The sequence below is a fragment of the Falco rusticolus genome, chromosome 3, assembly GCF_015220075.1.
Source record: "Falco rusticolus isolate bFalRus1 chromosome 3, bFalRus1.pri, whole genome shotgun sequence".
NCBI classification, from domain to species: Eukaryota; Metazoa; Chordata; class Aves; order Falconiformes; family Falconidae; genus Falco; species Falco rusticolus.
Window position 1 is genome coordinate 73,632,428 of NC_051189.1, and position 25,814 is coordinate 73,658,241.

Genomic DNA, 25,814 nt, shown 5'->3' on the forward strand with positions numbered 1-25,814 from the left:
TCTCTGCTAAGAAGTCACATGATTTTTCAGCTGCTGTCCATCTTCTTGGTTGCAGTAAAGGAATGGCAGAAAGGTTTGTCAGGAACAAGAAAGTAGAGTAATTGGAAGAAAATCTACTGTACTGACTTAAAGTAAGAGCTTGTTCTCTCATTAGAACTGGTATAGCTTGTAATAATCTCAAAAATATTCAGACTATTCTTTGAGAGTTAGGGAGCTGAAAACAAGCTTTTTTCTGCTCCATCAAATGAAAACTGCATTGTGTGCCTAAGACCTTGTTGATTATGGACATGGAGATACATACATATGTATGTACATACCTGTAGATTATACATACAAAGAATGTAAAAAGTAATGTTTTAAAAGTTCTGAACCTTCATATGGACATCTTAAACATTCAGAGATTGGGCTACATCAAACACTGGGACAATGTAGCCTGACAGTACCTTAGCTTCACCACTGACACTTTTTTAATGGTTGTTTTTACTGTCTGGTCTAATCTTATTTGATACTTTCAACAATTTAAGGACTCCTTTGTAGAAGTTTCAAATCTTGCATCTGTGTAACTTACTAGAAGTGTAACCTGACAGCAGGGTGGAATCTGTCTTAGCTTCTTTTCATAAAGGGATCAATAGCACTTTACACCTAATCTTTATTTCAGCTTTTAGGCTTTTAATGCATCATTTGCTCCCTTTTGACACATAGGGAGAAAAAAAGTGTTACAAAACAACAATATAATTTTTCCTTCAATATAATTGACAGGAAACTTTTTCTTTAGCTCTGTGGAAAGAAAAATCTAAGAGTTAGGGTCACAGAAAACATTTATTTTGTTTTTCAGAAGACTGGGCAAAGGAAATGACTTTTCAATCAATATAAAGCTAGTCAATCAGAGAAAAAGACAAAAACTGAAAAACAGTACAGAGGAAATTGAAGGGCCTTTTGCACTCTATGCACAAGGGTGAAGAAAGCATTTTTCCTAGACTATGCATGAGCAACTGCTCTGCTAGTTGGCTTCCCCCATCTGAATCAGCAGGAGCCAACATGGGGAGAAAGGGAGACAAAAGATGCTGAGGGTCATTGAGTTAACCAGGCTTGTCATCATTAAAGACTTCTGTTTAGGGTCTCCCTCTGTTCCTGCATGCCACCCTGACGACACTGGAAGGGATGCTTGACATTTGAACTACGAAAGGAAGTCATGGTCTGGGAATTTTTGTCAAATAAAGGAGTCATAGTGAATATTTTATTCAAACACGTTCTAGCTTTCCACTAGGCCTGTTAGACAGAAGACCTTTTTTTTTTTTTTTTTTTTTAATTTTGTGAATCTATATGAGGATAGGAATGTCTGTTATTATTCACATTACAAACATACCTAGATGGGCCTCTCTGTTACTTAGCACACTTTGGCAGTTTGCAACACAGTGAAACACTGTTAAATTTGTGACTGGGGAACTCAGAAGTTTCCTCATAATTGGAAACAAACCTGAAGGCAAGAAGACACCAGCACCATTCCTGCAGGAGACGGCTAGCTGAGTATATTATCAGGTGCAGCTAAAACTACCCAAACCCTGAACTATGTGATGTTTATTGATTTCATTTATGTTTTAGCTTATTATTTTCAAATACAAGACAGTCAAAGTGTTAAACTGAAGAATACAGATAAGAAATAACATAGCAACACAGCAGCTATGTGAGAAAATAGATGGTGCTAGAGACAAAAAAGAAAATCTCTGTCTCTACCAAAATAATGTAATTAGCATTTTTGGATGCTTGTTTGAATTTTTATAGGATTATTATTTTCTTATATGGTAATAGGAATTCAAGGCATTGGAATTTGTAGGCCCCATTTTGTACATTTTACATATTCCTCTGTGATAAAGATTATTTTCAACCATCATTCCCAGAGGGCTGGTTCATTTCCCAAGTAGACTTGGAATGCTTAACGACATGGGTTTGGAATTAGAGGATTTTGGATGAAGTGGGTTGCTCTTAAGTATGACAGGCTTGTTTTCCTCACAGATTTTGAGATTAATCTGACAGTTCTTAAGTATCAGCTTTGTCCCTGCCTTGCAGATATCTGTCAATTTTCACCTCCTATTCAAGTATTGAGGAGATGGGCTAAACCACCGTTTCAGTCCAGGGCAGCTATACCTTTCCCTAGCCAACATATTTAGGTCAGTGTACCCATTCAGATGGACCATTCCACCACAGCTTCCACTTTCGCACTGCCTAGCTTGCAGGTGATATGGCAGCTATGCATCTGCATTATGTAGGCTCCTCACTGGTACAGTTCAACAGGCGGCTGCCCACCTGCCCTGCACCTTTATAAGGACAGCTTCTCAGGCCATATGGCACCGTCCATCAATGCACAAGGTATGGAAAGAGAGCTTTTATAAAATGCCTTTGCATAACAAGACCTTCCTCTCTACAGAGAAGAAAATTGTTTCTTTTTACTGCTCACAAACTAATAGGAAGGTGAACTGTGAGCAGCCAGGTAACAGTTACCACTGAAATCCATCTCAGTTGGTGTTTCTCATACACAGTGAGCAATGATTTCAGCTTTCAAATTTTACTTAGTCTTTAGACATATACGTGGCTACTTAAAGCAAATTTTCTGACAGAGAAAGGAAACCCTGTACACGACAAAATGTGTGTGGGGGGTTTCTGTTACCTCAGTTAATTGGAAAACTTAGGAAAGTTCAGGAAAAGGTTAGGCAAACACTGATTAACCCTCTATCCACTCACAGGACATTGTGTCCTGGATTAATTTGCTGAGAAGAAAAGACTGAATGAAACCTCCGAGAATTTACCCAATTTTATATAATCTATGAAGAAGAATTGAAGAATGCCAGATAAGATACAAGTAAGAACACGAACTAATATAGATTTTGAAACAGGAATGGGAAATATGACCCAGAAAGGGCAAAGTTAAGAATATTTATGCCAGTATTTCAGCATAAATGCTTACTATTAGGCAGACATTCTAGTCTAAAGCAAAATCAGATAAAAGGTGGAATTTGAACTACATTACTTAGAAAAAGGTGAGGGATCAAACAGTGCAGTTAATAAATGTAAATAAGAAAACCAAGGAGTCTGAAGTTCTGTTAATGAATCCTGATTAAAGCCAATACTTTTGAAGATACCTAATGGGGACTCACCTTAGTCATGACCATTTCTTTGAGCCGATAATCTTGGTCTATCAAAACCACTTAAAACTCTTAATATCAGACACCTAAACAAACAGGTCAATACCAGAAGCACAAGAACCTGTTGCCCACCCTTATGGTAAACCTAAGTGATCAAATCCTTTAAAACTCAGGCATTTAATACAAGAATCTAATCCAAGACTTCTGGCACAGAATAAATGTTGCAGGATCGTCATGAATGATCTGAAATACTCACATCTCCCCAGATCAGAGAATAAATGTCCTGCCTGAATCCAGAAAAGCTGCAACTGTCATAACTTGCCTAGAGCAGTGCTTTCCAGACTGGAAAGCAAAGGTGGGGCAGGGAGCCCATAGTGCATAGCCTTTGTGTTCATGTGTTTCAGTTCTTCCCCAAAAGAGAAAGATTTGAAAGTATATGTATTAGATCAGTCATTAGGTTGTACTCTCTGTCTAGATTGCTAACAGAAGTCCTGCTATGAGTTATGATGATGAGGTCATTGCACAAACCTTCAAAGCACCAGGTCATTGAAAACTCCAGCCTTATTGGGAACTAGTATTGTTTGCATTAGCCCTATTTTGTGAATGATCAGAGACCTTCCAACTGTTCCTGAGCCAGCACCTCTCCACAGTCCCTCCTTGCCTATTCCCTGGCTGTGGCATTTGGTGAAAAGAAGTCTTGCCTTACCTCAGAGCACTGCAGCTGATTGGGATGATGTTGTTGAGGTTGCACAGGAAAGAACATTCCAGCCATCAAGTACTCGTGCATTATTTCTGCAAATTAACTCTTTTTTTTTTTCCCATTGACATTTTCCACCCATCATATTAGATAATGTTATAAGTCTGAAAGATTTTTTAAAGGGCTGCAATCCAGCCGCCTTCTATGCGTACACAAACCATAGCATTAACTATGTGACAAGCGATAAAGAACTGAGAAGTAATTTCTACAGAAAGAAACAATTTCTCCAAATTCCTTTTGATAAATAATATTTTATTCCCTGCAAGTATAGGTCCTAGAATTCATTCTGTCTGTGTCCAGGTACTGAAAACTGCATGGACAGATGTTTCTGTGTGCACAAAAAGATTATATTTCTACAGTCTCTATAACTGATACTGTTCAGACTCCTTTCTTAAGAGTACCAAACATTTTCTGTACCATTGAGTGATTTATAGGCTTTACCACTGTTGATAAAAACATTTGTGAATTAAAATCCTTGCTTTTGATGTTTGTAGGCAGAGTCAGTCCTGAACTTCACTGTTTATATAACTACATTTTAAAGCATTATCTTCTGAAGTCATGGGTTATTTCTTAAAATAAACTGATCAAAAAGGAAACAAACCCTTCCAGGACAAGAAGTATAGAAAATAGATAGACTAGCCATCTTAAAATAAAAGTTTTTTTTTTCAACTCCAAACAATTAAAATTGCTGTAATAACTTGTCATTAAGTAGAATATACATTAAAAGGAGTGTCAGATTCTCAGTGGTAAAAAGCATTCTTTCCACCGTGAAGTTATATGAGACATTGCTGTCATCTGATCCCACACCTTACTTCCTTAAATACTTTCTGCATTTGAAAACTATAATTTAGTAATAGTTGTATAGCTAGATTAAAATATATCTTGTGCATCATCTTATATTTCATAAAAATTACTGATTTTGAAAAACCATAGATAGCTAGATTCTAGAACTTCCCCAGTACTTGAGTTATGTAGTGTCAGTGTATTAGTCTGCAAAATTATAATTTAAATAATAAATGAAAATCAGAATCACTTCCCTGAGAATCAGCAGTAGTTTAGCCATTCATTAAGTGGGAGCATGATCAGGCCCAAAACTAGAGCAAAATTTAGCAACACCATTGCCATGGGAAGTCTGGGAACTAACAGGGAACTTCAGGAGCTGATTTTTAAATGGATGCCAGAGTATCAGTGAACCAAAGCAGACTATACATGTCTGTGCAAGAAAAGACAATCTATTTCCAGATCAGCTCTCTTCAATACAGAAATTTTGTTGTACACTTCAGTGGCAACTGTTTACCTTACCAGTCCAAGGTGGGAATAACATAGAGAAAGTTGGAGAGAAGTGTGCTAGAGGAAGAGGCATCCACAGAACAGGAGATATGCCTTAGTCTCCACTGCAGACAGCAGATAGTCACAGAAGCGTTAAATAATCTAGATATCTTTTTACCTTCCTGGACTGAATTTCCTATATGCTGGCTATCTAGGAGCAGACTTCTGAATACATTAGTTGCACATGTGTTCCAGTTATCCTGCTGAAGTCAATGTAGTTAGTTTCTCATGTGCTTTGATGGGGCACAGATTTAAGTAGCTGGCTGAACTAGATATGGACCACATTTTTTCATTTGTAATGTTAATTGTAAAATTATCAAGCCATTTTAAAAAGATCAGTCACAACATCTGAAGGTACGCTTTTCTGTGGCAGTAGATTCCCTGGGCTAGCTATTTTTTGGAACAAAATAGTTTAGCATACAGAAAACCAGCACTACTACAAAAATGTTGTAGCACTAATTAATGTTAGTGTGAATGTATTAGTGTGCATAAGCCACTGTACAATTCTTCCTTCCCAAAATCCCATAGAAAGTTCTTTTGATTTCGATGTATTTGTTTCACTTTCTAGTTCACTCATTTTGTATCAGTCCTGAAATATCTGGGCTGAACTGTGGGACTGTAATGAGATGTGCATATATTATAGAGTACTGCTGGTGTAGAAAGGTTTTTTGTTGGTCTGGGTTTTGTTGGTGTTTTTTTGTTTTTTTTCTTCCCTTGGCCTACTGAATTTTATAAAATGTTTACTGAGAGATGCCCAGTACTCTCACTTCAAATAAAGCAATCAGTTCTAAACAGCATTGACTCAGGGGGTAGCCCTCAGCGATAAGCACTAGTCTATTTAGACTGTTCTCTATTCTGTTTAGGCATTTCTTCATTTCAGACTACATGGGGTAAGGGCAGGAGCGAGTACAATGATGTGGCCTCAGTGCTAGGCCTCAGAGCGTACCCTGTGACATGGCCCCAGGCTCTTTTCTATTAAGCTGACCTTATGTCTCAAAGCCTTATGACCTGTGACACCACTCAATTGTTATTTAATCAATTCAGTCAAAATTAAAAAGGTGTATTTTTATTTGCGTTAACACCTTTTCTTTCTGGTATTTGTTTTGGTGACCTTTGAGTATTGGATTTCAGCTGTCGATAACACACCACATGCCAGATTGCTTTTTCTAATAAATAATGAAGCAACTTGTGAGGATGATTTGGATTGCATTGATGTGGGCTAGAAATAGTCTGCAAACATAGCCCAAAAAGAACAATGCAGCTGCATATTCTTAGACCAACTCACAGGAAACACAGCAAGAGAAGAAAAGAGCTATAGACAGTGACTGAAACCAAACTCCTCACATTTTTATACAATTACCTGTATAGTATCTTCACCTTGAGCTTGAATTTAAAAGAAAAGGCTCTCTTTTACTTGCTAAAAGCGAAGATTGGAGAGGTCAGCTATAGACAGCAAAAGAAATGAATTTAATCTTTTGGCTCATTTTGTAAAAAGGTTAAAATTATCTCTTGCCTTTACCATAGAGGAATATTCATTATTTATGCAAATGATCAGGAACAGAATCATAACTTTATTTCTCTTTATATTTAAGTGTATTGCATTTAAAAAATATTTCAGTTAATATATCAGTCCTTGTTTGGAGAAGTATTTATGGGTATTGTTACACACATGCTAGACACGGTACAAATGTGTGATAATTTACTGCTTCAGAAATGTACAGCCTTACAATAATAAATGAAATAAAAATGAGTCACAGTTCTTAGAAATTTAGTAGCAATGACCACAAAACAGATGAAGTTCCAAAGAACATTTGCATAGTTCTGCATCTTATTGATTTCCCCATACCTACACAAGTAAGGCTCAAGACCAAGCCAGACAACATCAGTGACTACTTTTGAAATTTCATCTGGTGATATTTTCTCTTTTTAGGCATTTCTGTGCCATTTTACCTTCTCACCTCAAGTTGCAATGTGGAATTAAATTCATGCATTAACTCAAATTAACTATGATTAAAGTGGTAGATAATCTTTATTTCATTGATCCGGTAACTGTGACTCTGAATTTAAAACCTTTCCATCCTGCAACTCCCCACATGCAGAAACACATATTTGTTGTCTGTACTACAAAGCTCCAAGCTTTCCAAAGGCATCAGGAATATGGTTTGACAGAGAAACTTTGATTCTGATGTGCCTGAACCTTTTTGCTTTCCTTATTTAGAGAAAACCTCAATTTTTGTAACGGTGGCAACAAAGAGTAAGTTCCAGGGCTGCTCTTTTCTGAGTCTAAACTGTATTGCACTGTACACAGTAAGTAATAGCTGCATGTCCTGGGATTTGGCAAGAGCAAGTTTTAATCTCTTTGAGCATCCCCAGGAGCTACAAATGGGAGTGGGAAGAGAGAGGATTGCACCCCTGTTGCCCTTTCCCCTTCACAGTCTGTGCTCCCCAGGGTAGCACAAGTATTTATAAATTAGTGACATTTATTTATAAAATGCCTGAGACGTGCACCACTTTAATGTATTAAAAAATTACATTAATGTAAACTCAGCTTCATACATCACTGAACATTATTAATTGGGTGTGGGGATGTGTGAAGGGGGATGGGATAATTAGGACTGACTGTCTTTTGAATACCTGCAGTGCAAGCAGAGGAAGTTACACAGACTGAGCTCCTACAAACGTTTCTTGATAAAAAGGAAAGAATTGAAGCAATAGAACAAGTAGTGTGATCTTCTATGTTTAGCTCCGGAGGTGTCTCTGTATCTTTTACTCAGAGAAAGACCAGAGCCTGAGGATTAACCGGGTCAAGGATTTTTCTACAGTTTGTGTAGAAAACAAAACACTTACAGTCACAACATAGCACAAACATGATCAAAAATATTTTTTAGCATAACAGCTTAAGTATTAGGTTGGAGAATCTGTAGTAAGTAAAATGTGACCGAACATGGATATACCCATGCTTTGCACTACAAATGACTGACACACATACTTTTCAGGGCAAATCCTCCTGCCCTGAATATTCAGTCTGTACAACTCTGAGTTATGAAAAACGATATGAAATGATAGCAGCTTTTGAGCTAAAGATATTCATTCTATTCTGTGCTTTTGACAGGAGGCTGGCATATTGGTATGCCCGATGGCTTAAAATTTGGAAGCAATGCACATATTTGAGTCATGGACTTTTGTTCAACCTCACCACAGTGCCTGTGTTTTCTTTCAGGGCTGTGTCTCAGACCATACAAAGCTGCAGTCCTACCCAGAAGTCTATGCCATTCCTGTTCGCTTCTGCTAGCACAGATCCATATTCTTAGAAAGAGCTATCTGACATACTATTGTAAAACAGTGATCTGGAAATCAGGTGTCAAGGAACAGCTACAACAGAACACAAGAAACCACCCTTACATCTCTAGCATCATACAAATGGAAGATAGTCAGATATCAAACATCAAAACCATGGTGCAAATAAGAAGACCAGCAAAACTGGTAAAACTGGAGAGGCTGAAGATTGTCAGAGGAGATATGTAATGTGGGTTAAAGCCTGACTGAAAAGAGTGTTGACTAGAGCATATAAAAAGTGTGCTATCATTCTGGAGTATGGCGGTAGTTTCTCCTGGCTCAGTTTGGAGATATTTCAGTAAGGCAGTGGCTGTATTTTTATTAGGGATCTTACTAGTGCACAGAAGTATTGATAACATCAAAGCCAGGATGCATCATCAGTACAGAGGAGGATCGGGATATCGCAATGAAAGAATCAGATAGCCTTGAGATCGACAGGAATAGAAGTAAGATGAAATTCAATAGCACAAAGTACAAGGTCAGTCACTCAGGGACTAATAACACAAATACTCTGCTATAAGCTGAGAGCTCATCTGTCAGAAGTCACCAAGAGGAGAATGACCTAAACTCTCTAGTTGATCACAGTATGACTGTGAGCAGCCAATATGCTGTAGCAGTGAAAAAAGGCAAATGTGTTTTTGAGGTACAGTGTGGAGATATTTCCAGAAAGGATAGGAAAGCATTAGTAGCACCATGCAGCACCCTAATAAAATCTAAACTTGAGGACCATGAAATAATAGAAGAAAGATGAACTGTTACTGGAAACAACACAGAGAAGCACTATTAAGATCATTTGGTACATGAATTTCAAAAAGACACCAAAGTTATTTGGCATGCTTAACCTAACAAACCAGAGCCTAAAGGAGATTTGATTGTGGTCTATAAATACATATGGAGATAAACACAAGGGAGAGAGGAGAATTATTTAAAATGAATGCCACTTTTGGCATGAAAAGAAATAGGTAAGTACATTTATGCTGGAAATTAGAAAAAAGGATCTTATCTAGCACTGCAATCATTCCCTGGAAGAGCTTCCCAAGCACAGTAAGGGTGTAGAAGATGAGGAACAAAAACTAATTGCTTTTAAGGTGGGGTTTGCTAAGTGTAAAAAGATTGCATGATATGGTTACTTGCAAGAGCATGGAATTGGACTTAGTCCCCTCATCCCCTTCCAGCCCTAGATTCCAAAAGTATGCCACAAATCCTCAGAGCTATAAACAGGAGGTTTATACCAGTAAGAAATGCAGATTCCCAGAGTTGTATAGACTTTTAGGAGTGAGGAGATAATTATGAAAATCTTCTTTGTAACAAAAGCCCTGGATTAGTTCCCATTATGTATCTGAATAAAAGCAAAAAGCATCAGATATACCTGAAGGGAAAAAAAGAAACACCATTTTGGCTTAAAATATTCTCGATAGAAAAATCAATATGACCTCTGGTTAGTTATTCAGTTACTTAATTGCTGTCACTGTTTAAAAAAAAAAATTGTAAAGGTCTTATGTCTAATTCAAATGCTTCAGACATCCAGGGATCTGCATTTACAACACACTGCCAGAATGAATCCTTCTTTTATAATGTGTCTGTATATTTTTATTCACATTTCTGTTTTTTTATTTATTTTAGGATTAATTGCACAAGAATATCCCGCTTATTTCTCAGGCTAATGGGATGGAAAACCCAACACTTCTCTAAACATGATGTTCAGTATTTGTTCTTTGTATTTTAGTGATGAATGCTTAACTGCTACTGGGAGTTGGTGCAACAAGTATTAGACATTGTAAGTAATCATTACTTAGATAGCTATTCTTCCAGTTATAGGATTGTTGACATGCAAGACAACAGTAGTGATAAACTTGTCACAGTGTGAGGTACGGCTAAAACTCTGTAGATGTAGCAACTACTAATCACTGCTGCTTGTTGAGTGCAATTCCATAGAAACTTGTTTATTACTTAGATTTTCACAACCAGTGGAAAAAGTTAGGTTTTGTTTATTGGAGATGAACATCCAGCCAGCACTAAGAAAAAGCAACATTCCCGCTGAATGCCAGAACGGACTCTAGTATTGTCATAGGCATAGAACAAGAACAGTGAGTGTGAATGCAAATGATTGCAGATAAAGAAAGAAATGCTTTATTCTTATCTTTGTCATCGATAGTCCCGGCGAGAAGGATGAGAATTGTGGTTTCAGTGTCTGCAGTTCCTTCTTTTCCCCATGTGTCCATGTCTGCCTTAGTGTGCCCCTGTGCTCTGTCAGTTACTTGGGGTGTGAGCCACAAATGGAGGCCATATTGTCCACCTCAGGAACTTATCCTCAGTAAGTTCTCAGGGAGTGACCATCCACCACCACAGATGCACTTTGTGCAACCAGTAGCTCTTTTTTCAAAACCCACTTATTTTAGTTGCACTTATAAATTTCAGAGGTGCTTGCCTTGGCAACCACTACCTTAGCTCATAACAACATAGGATAGATGACTACATCTCATAAGCACATGCAGTAGGCTGACTTCATACACTGAGTTTTACAAAGCCCTATGTATGATGCTTGTAAACAGAATTACCTTAATTCTGTGTATGAAATTTCCTGAAAAGGCAGATGGCTGTGGCCCAGAGCAGCTTTGCATAACTGTTCCCTAAGCCTCAGCAAAGCTCCTCTTTGCTCAGATGCCTTGGAACAAAACTCAAAAATCTCCTAAAAAACATAGTTTGCATGACTTTGATGCACTCCAGAAATTTCTGTTCTTGAGTGTCTAAAGAACGTGATTTTTTTCTTTTTTTTCATAATGAAGAAAAGACTTAAGGGTGATGGTATTGCCTATTGTGTTTTAGGAGAGGATAAATAACCTGGTTTTAATGATCAGGAATTTTAAGAAAACACTGACTTTCTAGAGACTAAAAAGTACAAGTGTAGAAATTGGCTTGTGTTAAGAAGAAATTTGTTACTGCCCTGACTAGATTAACCATGGTAATTGGCACTGGTTTTTTTTTAACATATTGTGCAGTGCTTTGCAGGCGGTAGTAATAAATAATGTGCACTTAGCTGCACTATTGGTCATTCGCAGTCCTATCACAGCAACCTCCCCCCATTCAGGGAAGATAAATGTGATTTAAATTAATAGCCAGTCCTAAATAACTCCTCAGCTGGTAAACGATGCATTTATCAGGCCCAGACAGGCAGTGTCCTTTGATTCATGGTCCCCCCCTTACAATGTGAAGGGTGCGTACAAAAATTGTTATTACTTTTTAATAAAGTGTAGCAGTCAGTCTTCAGTCATTTATCAGAAATGGAGGCATTCTGACAAACAGAAATATCTTAGCAGTGGATGAATGAGAGGGATAAAGGATGCATTTCTCAACAAAAATAATCACTGCCTAAATAATCTCATAAAAGTCAGCTTCTAAGTACCTTGAAATAAATGTATCCAGCTGAAAGATACAGACTCCATGTGGTGTTAAACTAAAGCCTAAACCAACTGTTACAATATTCACCTGCACATAGAAGGGGGAAAAAAAAAATATTTTCATCATCTTTCTGTGTGGCAGCAATTCAAATACAAATATTGGTCAGCTAAATAGCAAATTTCCCAGTTTATTTTCCTTCTGCTTTCTTAGAACTAGCTCAACTTTTTTCCCCATTTATAATTTTTAAATTAATAGTGCTCATACATAATTAAAGTTTGGAGATGAAAAAAAATGTTAGTACATGAAGAAACTTATAACCAAATGTAACTGAAAATGTTTTATAGCTTGCATATTTTTTTATAGTATTTTAGTATTTTAAACTTCACTGTTCTTACGGTTTAGGCACCTGCCCAGGATACAGCACTGCAAGGCCTTCCAGGCAGGATGCCTGAGGAGACTTAGAGGAGTCAGTTCTTTGCAGGTGAGCCTCCACGTTCAACATGTGGGAGTTGAATGGCATTAACCTGCCATTCATCCTTATGCATTGCCCATTGCAGGCTTCAACTCACAGGGTTATTCAGATAACAGTGGGAAAGCCAGATCTCTCACTTTTAACACAAACCTTTCTAGAATTGCTGTATTAACATGGGACTTGGTTCTTCTATGCACTACGAAGTTTGGTGTGGTATCATTACTGTAAAGTGAGGAATAGATTTATCCTGTTAGAGACATAACACAAGGAGTGTTTAACAAAAGTGGTCTGAGTATAATCAGCTTCTAACAGTATGCCTAGTTTTCTAAACATTGCTTAGAGCTGTTCAGTGCCCTCTTTGCTGCTGAGCTCTGGGACACACACCATTAATCCTGCAGAAGACAAACCACAAAGTATCACTGATTGTCATCTCACCTCCACTCCTCCCTCCCCACCCCAGCACCCCATACATCTTCTGACAAATATCACAGGGGAGAGTCAGGATGGGTTTACTGGCATAGGAGCATGGGAAAGCTACCTGTAGCATCCCACCACGTTTTCTTTCCCTTTGACCTCTGGGAATTTCAAGCCAAGTCATAGTCCATATTCCTTGGAGATCAACCATTACTCCTGTACCTACATCAGAAATGACTGGAGGGGTCATGCTTGCCATAGCATCAACCAGCTCAACATTTTTCTGAGCCTGCCTTTGGGGTACTGTACTCTGTCACTGTTTATAGGCACAGCTATTTATAGGTAAAGTGCTACGAACCATCTTGGAACTACATAGTGCTCTTGGGTTCTGTAGGATGGGTGCAATTTGTCTTTGTGCATAGAAATGGCATCTGTAGTTGTTCTTGGTGGAAATTGCAGTCATTAATTTTATCTTATAAACACACCAAAGAACTGCTTTGGAAAACAAACTGTTTAAAAGTAATTGGTCTTCCCTCCCTGCTTGTAGCCCTCCTGGGGACATTATGGATCCAGGATCGACGCTGCAAGTTGAGGTGGCTGGGAGAGGCCTCCAGCTGCCTTAGCTTCTCTTTGGCACCATGTAGGTGGTGGGCTGGTGGGCCAGAATGGACGAGTAACACTGGGAGCCTGAGGGGCTGGGTGAGGATGAGGGACACTGGTCAGTGGAGAGTGGCTTGGGTGATGCAAGAGGAAGGAGGCAGAGGAGAGGAAGGAGGAAAGAGAGAAGTGACAGGACAAGAAGCAGGAAGAGGTGTGGGTGGAGAAGGAGGAGGTCGAGGAGGGGACAGGGGAGGAAGGCTTGTGAAGGGTTGGCCTTGGAAGTCTTCTTCCCATGGCCATCTTACCTTGGCCCAGTCAGAGCTGAGCCAGGAATATGTGGAGCTGCAGCTTTATCCTTTAGCTTTCACTTTCACACCACAGTCTGCTGGTCATTGCTTGATTCCACCATGCCTCTATACCTTGGAGCAGCAGGGCTACAGAGAAGTCCATGTAACAGCTACCATCTGTTGCAGGCTTCCTACCAGCATTGTAAGCAAACTTGTTAAATCCTGTTCAGGCAGGAGCTCTTCTGGTGCATCAGTTAACAATTTTATTCCTCTTCTCCTGCTTAGCTTTTAACATTATTCTGGCTGCTGTCACCCTTTAGAAAAGAGCTGAATACAAAGTCATCTGGTAGCACTTTCAAAAATGGAGCTCTGGTCATTAGTGCATCTGTTCATACCACAGCTAGAGAAGACCACTGTATCTGGTCCTAAACACAGAGCAGCCTCCCCTTCTCCTTATGCTCTATTCCTTTGTTAGAGGGAAGGAATTGCTTCTACTAGGTGGAGACAGTATTGGTAATGACTCATCAACCATGTTTTTCACTTGTATGGAAACATCCTCATCATGCCTGGTGCTGACATCAGCATCATCAGGTAGGTTGTGTGTCCATATGAAGTGCTGCTTTTCAGAAACCCTGTGTTATCTTCAAAATTTCACTTGATGTTTGGAGCATTCAAAACTCTGCTGCTTTGTGACCAAAAGATCCCTTTGGAAAGAGTCCCTTCACTGGACTCCTGAAGGCCATAAAGAGTCACAAATTCCGTAAACAAGTTACAAAAAATACAGAAAAAATTTGGAGGCATTGATTTTTTTATGAACTCTATCACATTATCCTCTTAGAGTAGGGAAATATTACAGTTTTTTATATTACATTATTTGAGTCTCATCCAACAATCTGTACATGGGCCAAATGCCATAGACTTAAATTAAAAACCAGAAGAGTTCAGCCATTAATTTCACTGTGAGTATTATCTGAGAATATATGGTAGTTTTCTGTGCTTAATAAGCAAATATTTAAGAAATAATTATGTTTATTAATAACAGAAAGTAGGCTGAGGAAGTGATAATGAAGACTCATGTTGGGTATAAATAAAGATTAAAGTCTTCTTGGAGAACAATTGCTCATAACACAATCTTACCAGCTGCAGCTGGTATAAATGTGTGAGCATATAACCCAGTATTTGTGCTGAAAAATAATTTGAAATAATAGACAGGGTATAAGAATGAGTACTGGGAAAGAAGTTCTGGACAGTAGAATATATTAAGCTTCAGAATAGTCTCCCATGAGAAATGCTGAGAAATTTCAAATAAAATTGAGCAAAATATCCAAAATGAATGACAGAGAATGACTCAACATCAGCAGGGAAGAAGAATGACAGGTCATATGTTCAGGAAGATGTTAATAAGCCATTTTTAAAATGTCAGTTGTTTGAAAGCTAATATTCCAATATACTAACATATTACTGATTACTCTTGTAATCCAGTAATTATGATTTGGAATTCTATTATGTATTTCCTTTGGTGATGCTCCCTCCCAAATTTACAAGCACATAAGAAAAGGATGTAAGTTTTAGGTGAGTTTCTGAACATTTGGCTGATTTGCCTCTTTCTCTGCTTCTAGCTATCATACTAATATTATGTGTTTAGTTTTTCCCTGAAAACATGATTTAATCAAATGGAAGGTGGTGTTTAAGAAGAAGTCTAGATAATGAAATTGATCATGATGAAACAGCCTCTACAAAGTTCAAAATCCACAGATGGCCTAAACCTGATATTAGTTGTTTTCCTTTCATTTTAAATGCATTTGTCTTCTGTCACGGTTTCTTCTATGGACAAGATGTTGCTTAAATTCACTTAAAGGGAGAAGGCAATGCTACATTTCTATTCCATACTATTTTGCCTGTATTAGTGACACTAATGCAAACATTACAAATGCCAAATATTTTTGCATGTTCAGGGTGGCATAACTGAAAAAACCCACAACATTAACTATATCAGCCTGATTTATTTTTTTTTCTCCTAGAATTAGCGGAGATAATCTGCTCTTACTGTATAGACATTAGCTTGATTGAGTAATGTACAGATAAGGAACTCCTTTCCCATTTTTATAACATTTTTATTCCCAATTTTATTAACTCTATAGAACAGTTATATGCTGATCTTCTTGCTTGAAACTCTTCTAAAATTTCCAGACACTGAGGTCTAATATCTATTTTATATATAATATAGAAAGAAATTTTAAATATTGAATTGAAGGAAATACTGAATCATTTTTCTCTTCTGCTCTTCAGAAAATCCCACTGTTTTAATTTCTATTTGAGGTGCACTCTTTTTAAACCAAACTTTCTGCATTTAAAATGTGATATAACTATTAAACTATTGCCCTAAACTTTGTCTAGTTTCCTTGACCAACACTAAAATGCTTCCATTTAAGATTTCAGTGAGCATCTTCATCTGAATATCTCATCTTCTGTTCTTCCTTTCACAAGCATTATCACCTTATAGCACACTGTGCGGAAAATAAACAGCAAACATTTTGAATCAAAAGTGTGTCCTTGTGTATTAAAACAACAGCAGCAGCGTCTCACTCTTTTATGCTAGAATAAATTAGCCCTTTAATTTAGTTTCATGAAAAAAACTACAACCTAGAAGCAATTCTCTTGTGTATAGACCAACATTAAGCCTCATACACAGGTAACAGTCAATCCATTAACCTTTGCTTTGAGCTTAACCTGTGTGTCCCTCGCATCACAGTTGTTCCTCCTTTTAATACCTTTTCCTTAATAGTTGCTCACCCACAACTGAAAAGGGCAGAGCAGCTTCTCATGACATTGACTGTGCCACTGCAATAATAAGCTTCTCTTTTCTTTTTTTCCCACCTCCTGCCTCACTATGGTGTCAGCAACCATTTTGGGGGGGGGAAGGTAATCTAAAAAGAGCTGTAGAGGCAGAGGTCATGTTAAACTGTAACGCAAATGTTATTCCTCGATTATCTAGCTAGGGTAAATGTCAACTGCTTCGGGCTAAAGCAATTGGAAAAGCAGAGTGTGTGAATCTAACAAAGGGAGAGAGAGAGAAGAAAAGGAGGGTGAGCTGGGGGAGGGGGAATTTAAACTGGGCCTAGCTTGATGGCTGGTATGTTAAACCAGCACTTCTCCGTATTTCTTTTCTCCAGTGACATCAATGCTGTATCAGCTGCATGTGGTCTGAGCGGAGCTTTCCTCACCCATTCTTTTGTAATAAGTGTGTCTGTAACAGAAACTGTTGTGTTGAGGCCACAGCTTAAATGGCATTTAAACACCCGAGCGATCAGTGCTCATCCCACTTACTGAAGAAAAAAGTATAAATAATGTGGGAATAAAGATATGGTTAATCCTGTAGAACAGTAGTATTTTTTGAAATTATTTAATATACTTTGCACTTTGCAGAAGTAAAGTATGATATAGAAGTGGTTATAGCTACTGTTATATTTAATACACCTTGGGGAAAAAATGTTAAAATGAACAATGTTCTTGATATAACTAAAGAGTGGGCATGCTTGTTATTATTCTTGTATAAGAATGTATTTATTAACCATCAATGAATACATTTAGCACAGAATGACCCAGATTCTTTTCTCAGTTTTCTGTCAACATGTACCATTATTACTTGTGCCACTGATTACTACAGCTGATTACAAAATAGGTAAATAATAATATTGTATGTTAATGCAAAATGAATATTAGAACAATAAATGCAATGAGTCAGAAATTCTTATCTACTTTCTGGGAATGCATGAAAAAAACCCCCACCAGATCCTGCTTTACTCCCTTACATCCTTTTTACCCTCTGGATGTGGTAATTTCAATTCTTCTGTAAAGGAGGGGTTACAAGTAGTACACTGAACTAAAGTGAGCAGTCTGATGGAATTGGTGATCAGTTTGGGCAAGTGTAAGGGGTTTCTGCTCATCAGTTGAGATGTATCATTGCTCATCAAGTATTTCCATACAAAACTACATAGAGGAATTTTAAATGCCACTGGAAATTTACTGTTTTGGTAGCCAGCTGAAGACAATTATGCTTAAACTATTCAAAAACAGTCTTCAAAGTGTGCCCCTCACACTTTTGTTTCCCAAGGCCCTGAGTTCCACCAGCAGCTGGATGGAGGGGCAGGCTCACAGGTAACTGGTTTCCTAAACATTATCAGCATCCTTATTTGGACTGAAAAGCTATTCCCACCACCTGGAATTATACCCAACAATGAAGATCATACTATAGCTTATGGTCGCTTGTATCACATATTTCTGTAGCACTGATCAAAACAGGTCTCTACACTGTGAAAGTGCTCTACCAGCATAGTTATGGTTTAAAAACATCCAAGTCAATGCTGCTTCACTCATCAGGAGCAATTCTTGATTTAGTAGCCAGTAGATCCAGGAAAGTGATTCTTTCCTTTTGCATTGCACCTGTTAGACTGCATCTGTCCTTTTTACATAAGAAAGTTATTGATAAACTGAAGTAAGTTCAGCAGAAGACATCAAGGTGCCTAGGGCTCTGGAACACTTGACTTGTGTGAAAAGACTGAGAGAACAGGACTTGTTCAGCCTGGAGAGGAGAGGGCTTTGCGGTGTGACCTACCAGCAGCTTTTCAATGCCCCAAATGAAGTTATTAAGAAGAGAAAGCCAGGCTTTTGACTGACTTGCATAGTGGGAGAACAAATGACAATGGTCATAAATTGAAATGGGTGTGTGTGTCCACCTCAAGGCAAAATATTTTCAACCAGGGGACATTCAAGCACTGGAAGATGTTGCTTAGTGGTTATCCTGAGAGGCTGTGCAGACTCCCTCCTTGGAGGTTTAGAAGATTGGATAAAACCCCTGGCAACCTGGTCTGATTTCATAGCTGACCCTGCTTTGAACAGGCAGTTGAACTGGAGACCTCTGGAGGTCTCTTCCAACCTAAGAATTCTACTTTGGGTTTTTTGAAATGAGCTATATAAAAAAAAACCAAAACCAAAAACCACTCCCAAAAAAACCCTTCTGCTTTACATTTGTGCAACTTCCTTGACCCATGAAAGTAGTGTAAGAAAGTCACATCAACAGAATACGTGTCATTTACAATATGTCAACAACAATTACAGCTTTCAGTCATTTCACAGAAATAACTTTTCAGCCATTTTACAGAAATGCTCTTAGCTTTTCTGTAGTCTTCTAAAGCTGTTTTATCTTTAACACATCAAAACACACTGGGAGACGAGATACCTTGAGTGATGTTGATTTGGTGTGAATGCTTGATTCACTATGACACAGAGAGCATATCTGAATAAAACAAATTGTTTTGTACAGCTGGAGGAAGAAACAGTCTGGGATAGTGTCATGGCTGTCATAGAGGCCAATAAACCACTGGCAGTCAAGTAGTATTTTTTAGCAAGTGGTAAATCTGTCTAACAATTTTTTCTGAAAAATGATGCTGGGATTCCCCTCCATTCCCAGGGAATGTAGACCAATAGAAAGAAGAAATTAAGTGATAAATTCACACTTCAACTTAGGTCTGATTGTGTGGCTTTTAAAAGTAAAAAATTAACCATGGCCTCAGCTTTAAAATCTACCTTTATGCCATTGTTTTCTTCCCCAGATTATTGTGATCAGATGAGTTGTATAATCACTTGCCTACATGGAGCATGCCTGAAAGTTGCTTTTGGGTTTCCAGATTAAGTGATGATTTCATTTCCTGGTGGTGACAGGAGCTAACAAAACAAATATACAGAAATCCATTAGAACTAATTCACCCAAACAACTTGAGTGAATCACTCAATGCCCTTCCCTCACTGGGGAAAGAAATCAATGACTTGATGATAAAATTAAAGATTTTTTTTTAAACAAAGGAATGTTTCTTTAATGATCACAACAGTATGATGAAAAATGTGCAGTATCTATCAGCCACCTAATCTGTTCTCAGTAAGTACATATGTGCATCATTAACTTCGCTCATCTAGGGTCGTCCCCATGAAAATTAATGGGTATTTTCATATGCTTTAAGAAGGAATCACACTTGTAGCAAGCATGACCTTAGGTTTGAAAAATCAGCAAATCAGCAAAAAAATTTGGAACTTATTCGATCTTTACAGTTAGAAACTTTGGATGGAAAAATAAATACAGTTTTAAAATTTCTGGCATTATGTCCTTTGTACAGTAATTTGTTGCTAATTATTTTTTAAAATATTGTAATTTAGGAAAGCATAGCTGTTGCAAACAGAAGATAATGTGTAATGAGCTGTCTGGCATTATTATGTTTTCCAGATTTAATACATTTTAATTCATTAACAAATCAACGAAGTGAAAGATTAAGACTGACTTATGAAAAAGAAAAAGGTTTAGAACTTTTACACTTTAAAGCTTGGGAAAAAAAACATCTTATGGTGGTAGGAGAATGTGAGGATGTGACTAAGTTCCTGGTAATAAGTATCGGCATCACTGGAAGATTCCTGATATTTCATGACTCCTTAATTTAGAAGCAGAAAATGATAACATGGGAAAACTGGAAGCTAAATTTTGGTGAATATTAGTGAGAAATAAGGTACACTTTTGCTATCAAATATATTCTAATCCAGCTAAGAGATTTGGACTTGGTGTAGGAATCACCTGGTAAAATTCAATAATCTAAACAAATCCGAAATTCTGACAAAATATCTCTAAAGTGTGTTGAATCTGTGAATCAGAGACGTGAGGAGTAGTACTTCTACTGAGTGCAACGCAGCAAACCTGCATTACAAAACCTAGGAGCTGAGCCTTGACATGTTTTGATGTAATACTATGACTGAATTCTTCAGTACAGTAATTGGCATGAAAAGGCTTGCACACTGTAAACTGTTATCGTTAATATTGTGGCCTTCACAAACGGGGCACTAGAAATATTTATGAAACTCAGGCATCAAAGTAGTTTCTTTTTATCTCTCCCTTCACCCAGCCCTAGCAAAGCCTAATTGAAATACAATAATTATAAATGAGCTTAGCTTCTCAATTTAATTTCCTTGTGAGTAGTTTCATTTATTTTTCTTAGGCTTTGTTAACATGTTTTAATTAAAAGATTTAACAAAGCTGAAGATACAACGTGCCATTAGGTACAGGAACGTAACGGGACATATTTACAGAGAACTGGTAAACCTCTTTTTATAAGTTTGCCTGCTTGTGCAATGGAGAGAGTAAATTTACTCATGAATCTGAGAAATATTATCATGTAGGAAGCCAGGTTCCAGAAACAGGCTTTTCCAAGTCCAGTTCAAGCAAAACTTGACGAAAAGAATTCTGTGTCCCCAACACTAGATTTTACTTAGTTCAAACATAAATTCCACTGATTGAGGGACAACTTTAAACCATATTGGCCACAAAAGTCATACAGAAAAGTATTTTTTCAACATTCACAATATGACATCTGCAAGAATGTTAACCCCAGATTAACCAGATACCCACCAATATTCACTTATAGTGAACAGCATGTCAACCACTTCACTAGAGGCACTAAGCGAGAGATAAATCATTTCAAACATCAACATTTGTGCCGTACAGCTGTCTCAGTCTTTTCAACCCATTGCTGGAAAACGTTAAAATGAAGCACAGATATGATTTACTGGGAAACCGTTTGAGGTGTAAAGACAGAGGGAGTATTGGAAGTCTTGGTTTGGGGGACCACTTGAATATATCAAAATTACAATACTGGGAGACCCAGTCTGAGAAAAAAAACCAAAAGGAGGGTCTCAAGACTGCATTTTGGAATGTCCATGCACTTATGACAGGTAAAATTGTTTTAGCCAAATAAATGCTTTTACTCTAGAAGATATAAAGAAAACTTTGTTACATAATCTGTTATAGTTTGAACATACAGTAGAAACAGGCTTAGTACAAGCCATTATAAATCCTAAATTTTTTATATTGATAAGATTATTTTGGGATTAAATTTCTTAACAACATGTACCCATTGAAGGAATATGTGGCCTAAGACTAAAGAGGTAAGTTAGTCTAATTATTCCAGCAACAGCTATCCAACATGATCAATTTCCTGTTGTATCTAGACCAAAATAATAATGTAGATAGAGTACCATGAAAGAGAAACTTATGATGATAAAAAAATGTATTATTTATTGTTATGAAAAACATAATAGTGTATTTTCAGTGGGTCACATACTTGTGAAAATATTCTGGTTTTGATGATCCATTAAGAAGTCCTGAATATGTAAAAATATCCATGCATTTCTCATGTTTAACGCATGCTTTCTGTGAACTTGGATTGTATAAAAAGAATTAGGGTACTGTTATCCATGACTCGTTCAAAATGTGCAGAAATACTAATCTTTCCATTTGTTAAGCATCTTTATTTACTTGAAATAGTACATGCGTGCCAAAGAAAAGATCAACTGCCCTTTGCTTTCATCAGTCTTCTACACATTCAAATGACTGAACAAGGAAACCAAAGGAATCTCCCTTCAGTTCCAATGCTCAGCACAATTTCCTTTTTTAAATCCTGCTTTGCCCCATCTCCAATTTCAATTAAAATAGAAACAATCTGCTTGAAATTATTTCCCTGTGAAACCTTGTGCTTACCCTACAGAATGCTTTCCAGGTGCATGTAAGCAAAAAACTCAGGTAGGTTTCAATTTTTGTGGTTTTGCAAATTTGCTTTGTTTTTAAATTCTCCAGAATGTTTGGGCCTCTATATTTCTTTTTAATTTCATCATGATAGGCATGGTGCTTTCACTAATTTGTCAGCTGTACAGATAGAAGAATGGTGTTAAGGAAAGCCTGCAGTGAAGCAAAGCAAAATTAATATGGAGGGAATATATTTTGTGTGACACGATAGATCTCTCTGGCTCCTTCAAGCCTTATCTGATGTAGTACAGACTAAAAAGAGTCTGCACAGACCATACACGCATAGCCAAAAAATTTAAAATCTGATGAAACTCCTTTGCCTGAGAAAATGCTGAGTAAGGAAGCTATATGTACAGCTGGGAGACAACCTGGTGAAGTCTAGTAAAAAGACTGTGTAAACTGCAGAACCACCATTTGCTCCTCTAAATACACAGCAGGTGCAGTCCTGATGAGCACTAAAGCACATTGTTGCTGAAATTCTTTTTAGCTACCACATCTTATGACTCCTGCAAAGTCTTACACTATTCCAAGTCTGTTTTCTTTGTTGAAAAAAATGGAAAAATTGAAAGAGAAATAAACAAATAATAAGTCCCAGAGGCTTTCTGTGAGAGCTCATAATCATGAAATATGTTTTTTCTTTATAGTCTCCAACAAGAACAATAAAACAAACAAACAAACCACAGAATTATAATTCTCCATTTACCAAGTCTGTGGCAGAGTCCCTGTGGCTGGTCCAAAGAAACCCTTCCCACCTGTTTGCTCCATGGATAAAGCAGAGATAGCTGGTGCTTAATCTGCCTGCATGATGGTATTTGCTGAGCTTGAACTGCTCTGGCATATGGTCCTCAGCCTTCAGCATGCTCAGCAGCTTCCTTCCATGCAGAGTCCTGTTTGGGAAGAGCAAGTCAGCATCGGTCCTGCTGCCTGTCTCCTGAAGAGCTTGGTGCAGTAGACATTCTCATATAATCACTCGGCCTCTACACAAAAGTTTTCCTCCAAATTGTGGCAAAAGTAGAAGTCCCTGTAAAGCAAGAAAAACTTTATGTAATTAGTCAGTGGCTAGGGAAAAATGGCATGGCTAGATGTGGTTCTAAGCTGGAAGCAGTTCAAAACCATGTCATTCCTCTCCCAAAAGCACTGTTTAAACACTGCTAGGCAGGAAAAAGAAAACATATTTTCTGACACTGAAATGCCTACTTTCTGTAATACATTTAAAAACATATTGGTGGGAAGGAGGCTAGTTGAAAGCAACTCACCAGCCTTGTGGCTAGTACTTTCACTCAAGAAACCAGGGAAAGATGAGAAAAGAGCTAGACTCCAGGTTCTGCTAGAGGATCTAGTCATGGGGTTTAGACAAGATCCTTATAACACCAAGCACACAACTAATTGGACAGGAGTTTGCTTAACTTTCAAGAACCTCTGCACTTCCAGTATCAAGAAAAGACCAGAGGGTGAACACAGTAGGACAGTTAGAGCACACAGGTTGAGCTGTGGTTTTATGGTGGACTCTAGATATTTATTTATCCAGATAAACTTAGTATGAGCTTTATATTTCTAGACTTGTGACATACCAGAAGGGTTTGCTTGGATTGCTTTTGAAAAAAACCCGTGATTTATATATTCAGTCATATTTGATTCAGATTAATGATCTTTCCAGAAAGAGTCAAGTGTCTGCAGTAAGGGGAGTGCTTGTGTACTAGAAGTCAAACCCTTGCTACCATTGCTGAAACTTAAAAAAAAAAAAAAAAGTAAGGGAAAAAAGGTAGCAAAGGAATTCTTTACAGAAAGTCAGGTATCAGTCTGAAGTCCCGAGCAACTAATTAGCAAATCTGATTGAAAAGAGCACACAGTGAAACGTAAATGCTAGTACCTTTAAACAAGCATACAAGTACTGCAGTTACCTGAGTGCTGGGTCAATTAATGTTATGAAAGAGAAGTCTATGAGAAGACGACAAACCCATGTCACTGCACATCAGAATTTGTTTGTCCCTCTGTATTATAACATAGAGTTTTCTTACTAATCCTCTGCCTGGGCTTCTAAGACAACCAATTTAATTTTACCAAGTAAGAATAAGTCATACAGCCAGATTCTCAGTAATGCTCCCTGAGCATGAACTCAATGAGGTTGCAATCTTCCAGCATCACTGGTTTTTAAGTCCCTTGGTGTTAAGGACAACAGTGTCTGTATGGGCAAGTCAAGCTCAATGAGTTTCCAGATAGCTCTGCTGGCCTGTAGCACTATTCACAGCACTGTTCAAAGTGTGAGCTAGCCTGTAGTTGTACCAACTGCTTTACCTTGAGTCTTTTTTCCTTTGGATGCTCTGAAGAAAAGATCTATGCTTTCCTTTCCTGGGTGCTTAATTGTTGTCTGTTTGGATCTAAGTGCTCAAAAGGGAGAGCTGGTAATTTGCACTAAGTGCCTGTAGCTTGCCCAGGAGTTTTTCTCTGGGGAACAATGTTATCTTTTCCTGGTCATCCTTTTCAATCAAAACAAAAATTGCCTAGTCAATTGTTCACGGTCTACCTAAACCTCATATCTGGAAGGTGGGGAATTGCATCTGTGGAAAATGAAAGTGTATCAGGTGAAAACATCTCACCTCTGGAGGTGTTTTCTGCTCTGGAACAGCTCCATGATGAATAGAGGCGCTAGGTGAAGGTTGATGGAGATCTAGCCCACCTCTTCGCTTTTATAAGTATTGTTGAATAAGCTATTTGCACTGTTTTGTGTTGTCCTGTTAGCTACATTGGTATAAAGTTCACAGCAAGACAGTGAAAGTTATTTGCTAGCTCATGAGCTCTCCTGACAGCTGCAGATTGGCTGCATGGAAACCTTTGCAGGCTGGTGACTGTGCAGTGGTGGCTGCTGCCAAGGAAGATCTTTAAGTACTGCAAGATCCTTTAACTACGTCTGCAAACAGTTGAACAGCAGTGTGTAGAAAAAATAATTATGGACAAAATAGCGTATAGAAGGGAGGTTACAGCTCCATCAACAGAACTGTCATTTGGAATTTGATTTTTGCACAGTTTTGCTAACATGGATGCATGGGTAAGTCCATGTCTAGAAGGCTATCATGGCCTACAACATGAGTAGTATGCACAGACTGTAGTTCTTTAGCTGACTAAAAGTGCACAAAACTGTTGTGTTTTTCACAGTGGTGGGCAGTCTGAGACCGGAAGCTTCACAGAGCATTAGTAAAAACTCCTGTACATGTAGCAGTCTGAATATGATTGTTTTGACCACTATAAAAAAATCCAGGTTTGTATTTTTCTGTCAGGTGTTAAGAATATTCACTTTTTTAAATACTACATATAAGATTATTTTGTTTACAGATGAAAAATCAAAGAAGATGCAGTGATAGAAAGGGCGTTTAATTCTGCAGTTCAATAGTGGAATTAAGAATAAGAAAGTATACTTACAAATAGAGTTTTTAGCTCAAAAAGAATGTATGTATAGAAATTT